General features: G+C 34.8%; 1 long non-coding RNA gene across 1 annotated transcript; it reads right to left on the reverse strand.

Moving 5' to 3' along the window:
- LOC148692879 (uncharacterized) lies at window positions 1-8,033 on the reverse strand. The gene is made up of 2 exons (XR_015952900.1): window positions 6,861-8,033; window positions 1-1,377 (listed from the first exon to the last, which is right to left on the reverse strand). It is a non-coding gene; the product is annotated as an uncharacterized LOC148692879 (long non-coding RNA).
- Window positions 8,034-11,043: the final 3,010 nt, after the last annotated feature.

Here is an 11,043-nt window from a genome sequence, read left to right on the forward strand (position 1 = left end):
TTGGAAAAGAATGTCTAACGAGTCGAAGTCAGACCTCGTCTTGGGGATCACTATGAGTAGAACCATTAATGTTTCTTTTGGGCTCGCTTTTTTTTTTTTTTTAGCCTCTGATTGTTTCTATATTTCACAACACAATAACAGTTTCTTAGCTAGTGCCATATACTTAACAAAAAAATTAAGACAAAATGCATGAATGAATTAACTAAAACAATACCAGAAATTTCTCTGATTGAGAATGTTTGCATAAAAACTCCCACTGTCCAGGTTCCCCAGGTCTTGAGTCAATCTCTATCGAACAATTGGCGAATGCCTCCTCAGCCGATGCCCACTCTAAAAATTATGCATGTAGCTCATACTTGAACGCCTTGTATCGTCTAGACATGAGTCTATCAACATAGTCATCATGTTCTTTAATATTGGTGTCCAAGTCGAAGTTCACTTGAGATAGTTAAAAACAAGTCGTGATTTTAATCCAATAAAATTCAAACCAAAACTAAAACAAAATACATTGTGTTTCTAAGGTAAAATTCAAGTCATTATAGATATTATATGTCTTAAATTAATGGTTCTACTCACAGTGATCTTTGAGACGAGGTCTAACTTCGACTCGTCAAACATTCTTTTCCAATATGCCGTGTTCATTGGGCAGTGTTGGCGAACAATAGCCCCCATATCCTGTGCCAACAAGCTATGAACAACTTTATCATTTGCTCGCCTATGCACCGGGTCAATAACGACCTTGATCTTTGCTTGTGTAATATGAACAATATGATTGGTTTTAACTAACCGACATGCCCCACGCACTGGTCTTTCATCTGGTAAGTTTGGTATAGAACCATTAACACCTACAATGGAAAAGCAAAAAGGCATTAATATGCAATTATAATTGGTGTAACGTAATGACATTGTTCATCATGGTATATAACATTAGTTTTTTTAATTTCTTTCTCCCATGTCGACGATGAACTGCACTCCTCTTTCTAGTAGGTGCTTCAGTAGGTAAATCATTATGAGTATCATCAAGCTGGGATCCTGCTGCATTTCGATGTTGATAAGAAGAGGTCCCGCTAGCACCACTTATGGTCTGGGAACGAGTACAGGGCGAAGAAGGTATGGTGTTTTCCCCCCAAGGTCATAGAGGATCAATGTTTCTTGGCTCTAAGTGAGGAGCATATCACTCCTGGTCGCACCACCCATAGAATGAGATTGTGGGCGAGAAAGATAAATCTGCCTCAAAATATTAGGCCTATTCCTCTCTTGACGAAAAGTAGGAGGAACATCTTTGATAGCAGATATAGACCATGACTAGGATGGCAAAGGCGGGATTCTTGTTGTTGACACAAGAGGTCGTTTCCATTTTTGGCCAATCATTGTCATCTACAAAAAAAAAAAAAAAAAAAAGGAAAAAAAAAGAACCAAGTTTAAGTTAAATGTAAATACATATATGCAGTGCATTGGAATTCAATAGTAAGAATAAAAATCAAAGACATTGTAGCATAAAAAATCCAAATAAAAAACTTTCCTTTAATTTGTAGTGCATCCTAAGTTACAAGAGTCGAACAATAACATGCCCTGACCAAGAAAAAATCAAAACAAAAAGTAATGGTAGCCTAAAGGTCTTAAACCAAACTATAAATAAGCAATATATTAAATAATTTGCTTATATTCTCACCGTTAAGCCTTGTTGCTTGTGGTTGCTGCTTTTGCAAAATTATGGAGATGATCATGAGAGCTAGAGAAGCGAGAGAGATGATAGAGGCAGAGATGTGGATGAAAGTCAGTTAAGAGTGTGAGAACCCTAATATAGAAATTTAGGGATTTAGGATCGTCAAAATTGTTTATGAGTGGGAAAGACCCCACCAAGTTGTTACAAGATAAATAGGAATTCTTACGAAAGTGAAATTGGATGGCGCGCTGAGAGCGAAGAATATGGGAGGGAGATCATGAGCAAATAGGATTAGGAATAATTATGGGAGGGAGATCATGGGCAATTGGTGGATGTGAACCGACAAAATAGGTTAGGATTGCCCCTTGGGGATTTGATAAGTTTGTTCTTATCACGTAGAGTTATTATCACTTCACCGATGACACACTTTGTTGCCTCTCTTATCAGTTTGCTAATGAAATACTTTGTTGCCTCACATCGTCGGCTAATATTTCAATACATCGGGAAAAGTTCCCGCAAGAGTTTACCCGTCAAAACAAAATTCATTACGGCATTGAATTTACGGCTACAAAATGATCGTTGGTTAACGTTCTAATTTTCTTGGTTAAGATTGGCATTCTAAATTGGGTCTGGCGCAACAAATTAAAATTTTCGTTGAGAAAGGACTCTTGTACCGACAAAATTTTGCTTTGTCAGGTATAACTTGTATTTCTAGTAGTGAATAGTCCCGTAGGAGTTATTTTACGTGACAAATCACAATTTATATCACAAATGTTCTATTTTTACTTTACTGAGACATTTTGCATAAAAAACTCATATCTATTGACTCCACAGATGATTAAGTAGAGATAATAATATAATTATAAGAGAATTGCGGCCCTGAAACTTTAACACCTACCCCCTTTTCCAACTAGTTAACATGTGTAGCTCATATATAGTTCGAGAGTTTGCGTGGAGACGATCCATGAACTTTAAATTAGAGTTACCAGGTTGCCACATACAAATTCATCTTCGAGATTACTAGAAAGCCGACTTGTTTGCAAGGGTTTCTCTCTCCCGAATTTGAATTTTTATGTGTCCTCTGAATTGACTAGAACGAGAGAAAAAAAACGAAGTGATTAGTGGTTATAAGAAGCACCGTCGTGTATGGACTATCAGAAAAATCTTCCGTGGCTAAAATATAGAGAAATGTCAAAAAAAAAAGAAGGTACGTCATGGATACGTCTGCCCATCTTTAGCATTGTTAGTGAAGGAAAACCATGCTCATGAACTCATCATTTATATAGATATGGCCAACTGGTGGTGAGAGGAGGTTCCCCCTCTGTTGACAACATTAGGCCTCTAGTCAGAGGCGTTGGCACACTTGATAGCACCATCTCTGGCGCTTCTTGTACATAAACATCGACATCTACGACGTCTATAAACAAAGAAGTGGAAAAGGAGAATAGAGAAGGAATAAGAGTGAGTCGAATGTGCGAGTGAAGGTTATTTCGCCTACTCACCCGTTGCTTGCTACTCCTGATGTTCTAGAATTTCCATGGAGGTATTATTTTAGTACAACTATCACGGGGTAAGCTGTTTGACAAAAAATATAAGAAGAACAAGTAATTGGTGGGTAAGGAGGGGAAAGTGGTGTGTGCTTGTTTTACATCTTGGATCCACCACTACGGTACATGTTGTTTGATAAGTTTTTGCTTTTCTGCCTTTTTAGTTTGTTGAGGTTAAATTAGGATTAAGATGCAGGCGTTCTTTCATTTATATTTAGATGTTTTGTTGTTCACCATAGTTTTTGTTGTCTCCTAAATCCTAATGCATATTTTCTTTATTTTGTTTTCTGGGTAAAAAGGAAGCTGAACATTTGGAACACCAATTTACTGTCTTGGCAAAAATATTGGATTTTGTTGTCGAAGGAGATCTCATGCAAGCGACCCAAGGATATGGTCCTTCACTTGCATGTCTGCCACATGTACACCCAGTGGCCGGCATCAGTTGGACCACCTTGTACAACCATGGAGACCACGTACAACTGCCTGCCTTGGAACTGGATCCTCTCCTGAGCTCAGGATGGGGATCCTTATGAGCAGTCCATTCGGGCCGTTCAAACTTGATCTAACGACTGTAATTATTATAACTTTTAGAGAGACCCCCTGTTTGAAGCCGTTAGATCGAATTTCAACGATCTGAATGAATTGCTCAGGAGGATCTCCATCCTGAACTCAGAAGAGGATCTAGGTCCGCTTGCCAATGGGCCATTTCCTCCATGAAGCTACGTACTGTAATTTTATTTTATCCTCATTACAGAAAAAATACATATATAAAGATAGATAATATGTACTATATCCTGTTAACTTAAGTGCCAATGTACATCTCTTAGAGATAGAGTTTTTGTGATCTCATGCACATATCTTTTAGAGAGGTTATTTGTGATCTCATGCATATGTCTTTGAGAGATGTTATTTTCGGACTCCATAATAAATCTTTTACAACTGATTATATATATTTTTGTGTCTACGAAACTCATTACATGATGAGTGCTGTAAACACAAATAAATGTTGTAGAAGGTGACACAACATGTTTTTCCACATAACATATATATCACTTAATTAATGAGACCATGCATACATTTGAGAGTTTTTGTTTTTACCCAAGCATCTACATATATAACTTAATTGTTTAGTCAAGCAAAAGAACAATGCACGAACGTATATGGGATATAAGTGCATGCATGATTTATAGCTGAAGTGTAAATAAGAAATATAGAGGTCACTAGTCACACTCAAAGGAGTAATAGGACTATAGGGAACATAATATTAATCTATAAAAGTCCCAAGATAAAGGGTAAGAAGTGTGAATGAAATGATCACAAAGGATAAACCATAAACTGTCACTAATGTACGACGGTATTATAAAACCCGTTGTACTTTAAAACACTACGACCGTTTTTAATCTGTCGTGTAAAACATGTCGTCTATTAACATTATTCTACTAGCTGATGCTAAAGTATATAGCAGCCTCATATTTTAAAACCTCTCCAAGTCACAATTAAAATAAGCTGTGTAATTAATGGACGGTTTAAATCACAATTAAGAGAGCAGTGACCAGAGTTCTGTGAACAATCGGAATGTTAACTTGTGTATGATTATTAATTACTTAAGACTCATTATCTTGAGCAAAAACTAAACCAACGCCTAGATTCAAGTCTTAAACATTGAAGTTAATATATATATATATATATATATATATATATATATGTATGTATGTATGTATGTATGTATGTAAATGTAATAAAGAATGTGTTTGTGAAATCTTGCAAAGTGTGTGTTGTACGAAATGGAAGAAAGAGAGAAAATGGTTGAAAGAAAATGCATTAACATTTGTTTTATATGAAGAATGTGTTTGTGAAATCTTGCAAAGTGTGTTTTGTACGAAATGGAAGAAAGAGAGAAAATGGTTGAAAGAAAATGCATTAACATTTGTTTTATATGCAAGTTCTCTAAATAAGCCAGAGTGAGGTAGTTATAGTTCATATATACTTTTTATCTAACTCATACACAAATATATTTAGCTATAAGATTGTTTTGGTTTAAGTACATTTTTATTCCGAATTCTTGCGGTTTGGTGATCTGTCTAAATTAAATAGTTTAAAGATCTCGGCATCAAGGGAAGATCAACTCCTACCTCAACAGTGAGAATTGGAAATCAGTGGTCCTAGCATTATAGTTCACTGCTTTATAAACAAGTTGTCATATCATTGCAGCTGGAAATCTTAAGTTCGGATCACTCGAATTTATTCGATACATGTATGAATATTGATATCTACATGTATGCATAATTAACCCTAAAATGTTCTACCTGATGATAGAGGTGATTCATAAGGTTTTCTTCATTATCCGAAAATAAAAAATTCCTACAAATAGGTACTGCAGTCGAAGAGAAGATATTTGCATATGACTAAAGATATATCTTCATGTTCTTATAGTACTTATTGCGTAGCCTAATTGAGATCCAATAATATGTGAATCAAGGGTGAAGCATCGGATGTTACTATTATTGAAGAAGTGAGAAAATAGTTTGAGTATTGAATATTATGTCCTTGAGAGGAGTGATGAATGAGAGGGGAGTGAGGTTAATTATATATAAAAAACACTACTCTTATTACCTATTTGTATCATCTCCTTAATGAGACTCATATGTGTTAGCGGGTTCTTCTTCTATTAGAAAGATAGTACAAATAATGATATAAATAGATGGTAAATGTAGCATTACTCTAATTACATCTCCAAGTTTTAAGTTGGAGGACGACTCACTTTTTGGTTGGTCCACAAATAAGTGTAAAGGCAAAGACAAGAATGGCAGTGAGAATGTGACAATGTGAGACAAGTTCCCACAAAGATTTTGAATACCAAAGCAATCCGATTCCAATTTTCAATGATATACTCAACAGCTGGAGATCGAAACCACTTGAAATATTGTTCAAAAAGAAATTAACAAATAATTGAATCAAATTGCATCAACCCACCACCCAAAACAGGTGGAATAAAAAAAACAACACACATATAGACAATCTAAAACTTCTTTCACACATTTCTATTTCTCAGCAATAGAAAGGAAAAAAACCAAGCTTGTTATTTGGTTAACGATTCAAAAGTAATAAAATTTAAAATGAGTATACAATTTGAAGATTTCAATTGCATTCAGAACTTTTAAAGTTTTAAAATTTGTTTAGTAACAAATTTGAGAAACTATTTTCATGTTTGGAAACAAACATCTTTATATTGAAGAGACCTTAACTCAACTTTGAAATCTAACAATATTGCTTCGTATTTCCAAAGGGGGAGTGATTTATACTCCTCTCGGTTTTCTAGACGACTGAATTGAATAAATTGAAAGACAGTTAAGAGACAATTAAGCAAAGAGTGTAAAATTAATGATAATCATGATCAAAACAAAGTTTGATAATCAATTCCCTTTAAAAATATTGATTGTGAGTTCTAATGATGGACTTTTTTAGCATTTTTAAGATTGTTGTTTTTAGTAACCATTCTACCAAACAACTTTGTTATTGGAATGTATTCCCTATTTTTGGAAAAGATTAGAAATCAGTTTTTTGGATTACAGTCCATGGCTGGATCTGAAAACCAACCAAACAAATTAGGAAAATTAAAAATATATAAATGGTTTGAAAATATTTACCTTTTTCAAAATGCTTTAAAGCTTCGCAGCATCGTCAAGGCTGATCAACACTCTCCTTTCTCATCCCAGTACCGTAGACAAAGTCTCATATCTCTCTCTCTCTCTCTCTCTCTATGCATAAACAGACTTGCTCAGGTAACCCTTGTACCCCAATCAAGCTTTTCTCAGAAGAATAATCACAGATCTACCAACAGTCAGCAGTGCCAAGTTAATGAGGCCATAAATATAACACCTGAAAACACTACTGATGATATATATGGGCTCCATCTGTTAACAAAAATAAAAAAAAATTCTAAAACTAAGAAGCAGAATATTTTTTTTAAAAAAAATACCCTTACCTGAAACAGTAGATAGAAAGCATACCAATTAAATCATTGAAGTGAAAAAGGTAAAACTGTGGACTGTGGAGTCTCCTCTCTGTTGTATAGTGGTTTATTGCAGATGCAGCATCATCAAGATTCTCACTTTCAAAGAACTTTAGCAGTTACTTGCATGTGTGAATCTTGATGATGCCACACCCGCAAACAACGACTGTCAATCTATACATTTCCTCCATGCATTTGAGTCAAATACTGTAAATTCTAACAAGAAAATGATACGCAGAATACATATATTTAGAAAGAAAAATTTGAGGACATTCAGAAAGGAAAATAGTGGAGGAATAAAACCAATCCTCGAGAATATGCTAACGTGAAGAGGGGTACCCGAGAAGAATCTAACCCAAGCACAAAACAAAACCCTATTCTTCTTTTAAGGTACTATTTAATAATAACAGTGAGTACAGATACAATATTTTGTATATAATTCACAGATTTGATATGCAGCTCAGGTTTCTACAAAGGATCGATCCATTCCCACAAAAACACAATTTTCTTAATTAATTTTTTTATATAAAAAGAAAAATCCATTTCAGATGCCACAGACCTGGTCATATTCAGAAGAAAATCCAGTTGGTATCCAATGTGTAAAGTAGAAAATAAGGTTGAAAAGGAGGAGAAAATTAGAACTAATACCTTAAGATTAGAGAGAAAAGGAATAGAATACGAAATTCGTGATAAAGCAGAGAATAAAAAGAGAAAAAGAGCTCATTTATGCTTGAGATCTAACACTAGAGCGAAGACCCTATGAGTTTGGCCCTTTGTGTGTGTGCGCGTGAGATTTATCAGAGTCAGGAAGCTCATGAACCACGGATGGTAAAACGAAAGTATGGTTTGTTGGAGTTACATATAAGGAACATTGGTAAGCCTAGATTTATTGGTTCTCCAAGTTTTTACAATTTTTGCATTTTGATTGGTAGATGCTGAGTGTACAGTACTGAGCCAATGGGGCCGTAGTTACACATTTTGTAAATTGGGTGTTGGGAGATGAGGGTATCGTCTTCTTGTTATTATGGACTAATGCACCACTCATTATCAGTCTTTTTATATCATTGTCAATTTCTTTGGTTGATTACATTAATTGAAGGGTTTCAAAGTACTTACGCTAAACGAGATCATGTTAACTGAAAGAAGTTGAGGTTGCTTCCAAAGAATGAGGCTTGAAATCATTTTGATTTTTGAGTTCTCTTGTGTTTATTAAAAAAGGAAAAACTTGATATGAATCTAATTTTGTAAGCCACTTTCAAACCCAATTTACCTCTATAATAACTCATAAGTAAGCCCTATTATCCCTTGATTTTTTTTTTCAAACCACATTATCTATATACTAAGGGGTGGAGGAGTGGGCTAAGTCTTATAATGTGTTAGTAATAATGTGGTTCAAAGTCTGCTTTGACGAGAATCGAATCTAAGACCTCTCACTTACCAGTAAAGAGGAATACTACGTACCAATCCGTAGTACTAAGTGACTATTATCCCTTGATTTTAAGATTAAGATTTGTGATGAGTTTTGTCTATTTGAGGTTTAAAGAATAAAATTGCTACCACTTAATACTATGGTCTAATGAGATTCCTTTTCACTTGTAAGTGAGAGGTCTTAGATTCGATTCTCACTAAAGACGAATTTGAACCACATTATTGCTAGTCCCTTATGAGTCTAATCCCACCCTTAAAAAAATTGCCTTAACTACTAGAATAATTGTTGGAATCAAATTATTTCCTATATATCTCCAAGTTAGGGTATGCCTCTTCCTTTATTCTTCATTTTCTTCATAAACCTTTTTCTTAGTTAGGATTTAATATTTGCCTTGCGGAATCTTCTTCTTTGCGCCTCACTATATCATCTTCTTATTCCAGTGTCTTCTTCTCCTTCTAGGTTTTTACTATATATGAAATCTTTGATCAAATACCTCAAATCATGAACCAAATAAACTAGTGGGGGGAGGGGAGTGTTTAGTTGATTTGATTCCTTTTCGTTACTTCCCATTACGTTTTTCTTCCTTTTTGCTAAGTAAACATGCCCTTAAGTTTATGGAAAAATTTTTTAACAGTCTAATGTGACATGAGACATTTTTTTTTTCATCCTCACACTCCCACTTATGTGTGACAACCTTTAGAGCCTAACATATGTGGATAATTTAAACTTAACTGCGTACATGGCCGGTTGAGGCTCAAACATAACCTGCTTTAAAACCAATGAAATTGAGATTTCGTGTAAAAAACAGAAGAGTGTGAAGCTTAAAGTCTCATGTATGGTAAGACTACTGTATACTTCTAGCTTGTACAGGGTTTAGGTTTTAGACGGCTTCCATCACGTGACCTTTCTACTGCGTACATTATATATATACTTCTAGTAATATGAATGAGATCATTTGTTGGTCAATGAAGATTAGTTGAGTTGGTAAGTATCGTTCTCTTCATTAGACTAAGGCCTAGGTTTGAGTTTCGGTAACGGCAATCCATCTTAGTAGGCAATTTGTAAAACCAAAAACGGGTTAAGCTCTTTAAGCCTTCAAAGAGGTTTCTATTATATTCTAGCCCCGGAGTAGTCTCCTCTCTCCCTAAACCTTTTTATTTACCGGAAAAAAATTGAGAGGATCTGTTTTTTATTTTTTTTTCGAACGATAGATTATGTTAGAGCATCCCCAGTAAGGGGCTCTACATAGGGCTGGAAAAGTGGTGGATATAGCCCCATTTAGAGCTCTGAGGAATCTTTGGGGCTTTATAAAAGAATCTCTCCCAATGAGGGGCTATATCTTTTAGGCTCTATATGGGGCTATATATACATATATTTATTTATATAGTAATTTGATTAAGCGATGATTTTTATTTTTTATTTTTTTTGTGTTAGCTTTTCTTAATTTAATTTTTGGACGTGTTATTTTAATTTTTTATTTATGAACCCTTCAACCTAAAAAGTTCAAATTGTGATAAAGTTAGATTTCATCGCTTATAAATGGTTCGTTGGATTAGATTCTCTTATTTCAAACTCATCCGTTGAAAGAAACAAACCCCCACTTTACCCTCTGAAATAATTTGATTTTCACGTATAACACAACAATTTACCTAGCACCAAATGGTAAATTAGTATCATACAATTTTGAAAAACATTATTTGAAAATTTCACCCATCAATGCCTATGAACGTTAAATCAATTTGAAATTTTAATTTTTATGGAATTTAAAACAATCATTAATTAGCCAAATTGCAAGAAAAATAAGTAAGAAAAAAGAATTAAAATAATAATAAAGGGAGAGTATATCTGTATTTGCAAGTGGATGGAGAGTGAGAGAATTTTGCTCACATGGGTTGCTACTATTTTTGTGGGACCCACTGGTTTTTGAGGCTAGATGTAGCCCGATTTTATGCTACCTAAGAAAAGAAGTTGCTAGCCCTAGTGGTAGATCAAGCCCCATTTTCCGGCTCATTGGGGATGAATTTTGCTTACTAAGGCTGGAAATGTGGTAGCCTCATAGAGGATAAAGCCCTCATTGGGGATGCTCTTAGATTAGCTACCAATAAGATTCGAACTTACGCCGTTATGTAAAGACTCAACATTTTCTATCACTGTAGTAAAATACCACTTGCAGAGCATCCGTTTGATTTTACTACTTTGATTAGAAAAATAAAAGAAAAGTGTGCAACAAAACAAAAAACTAAACTGAATCATCGTTTTAATGCCTGAACAAGAAAATACGAAAACACTAAGTCCCGTGTAAAGTGACATAGTCGGATATTCCCTCCTCGCATCAGGTCTCCACCTGAAGTCCTCGTGGCCGTGTCCGTACATGATGATGTGGCTGCTA

Source organism: Pyrus communis, chromosome 11 (assembly GCF_041283825.1).
Source record: "Pyrus communis isolate YQ-2024b chromosome 11, ASM4128382v1, whole genome shotgun sequence".
NCBI lineage: Eukaryota > Viridiplantae > Streptophyta > Magnoliopsida > Rosales > Rosaceae > Pyrus > Pyrus communis.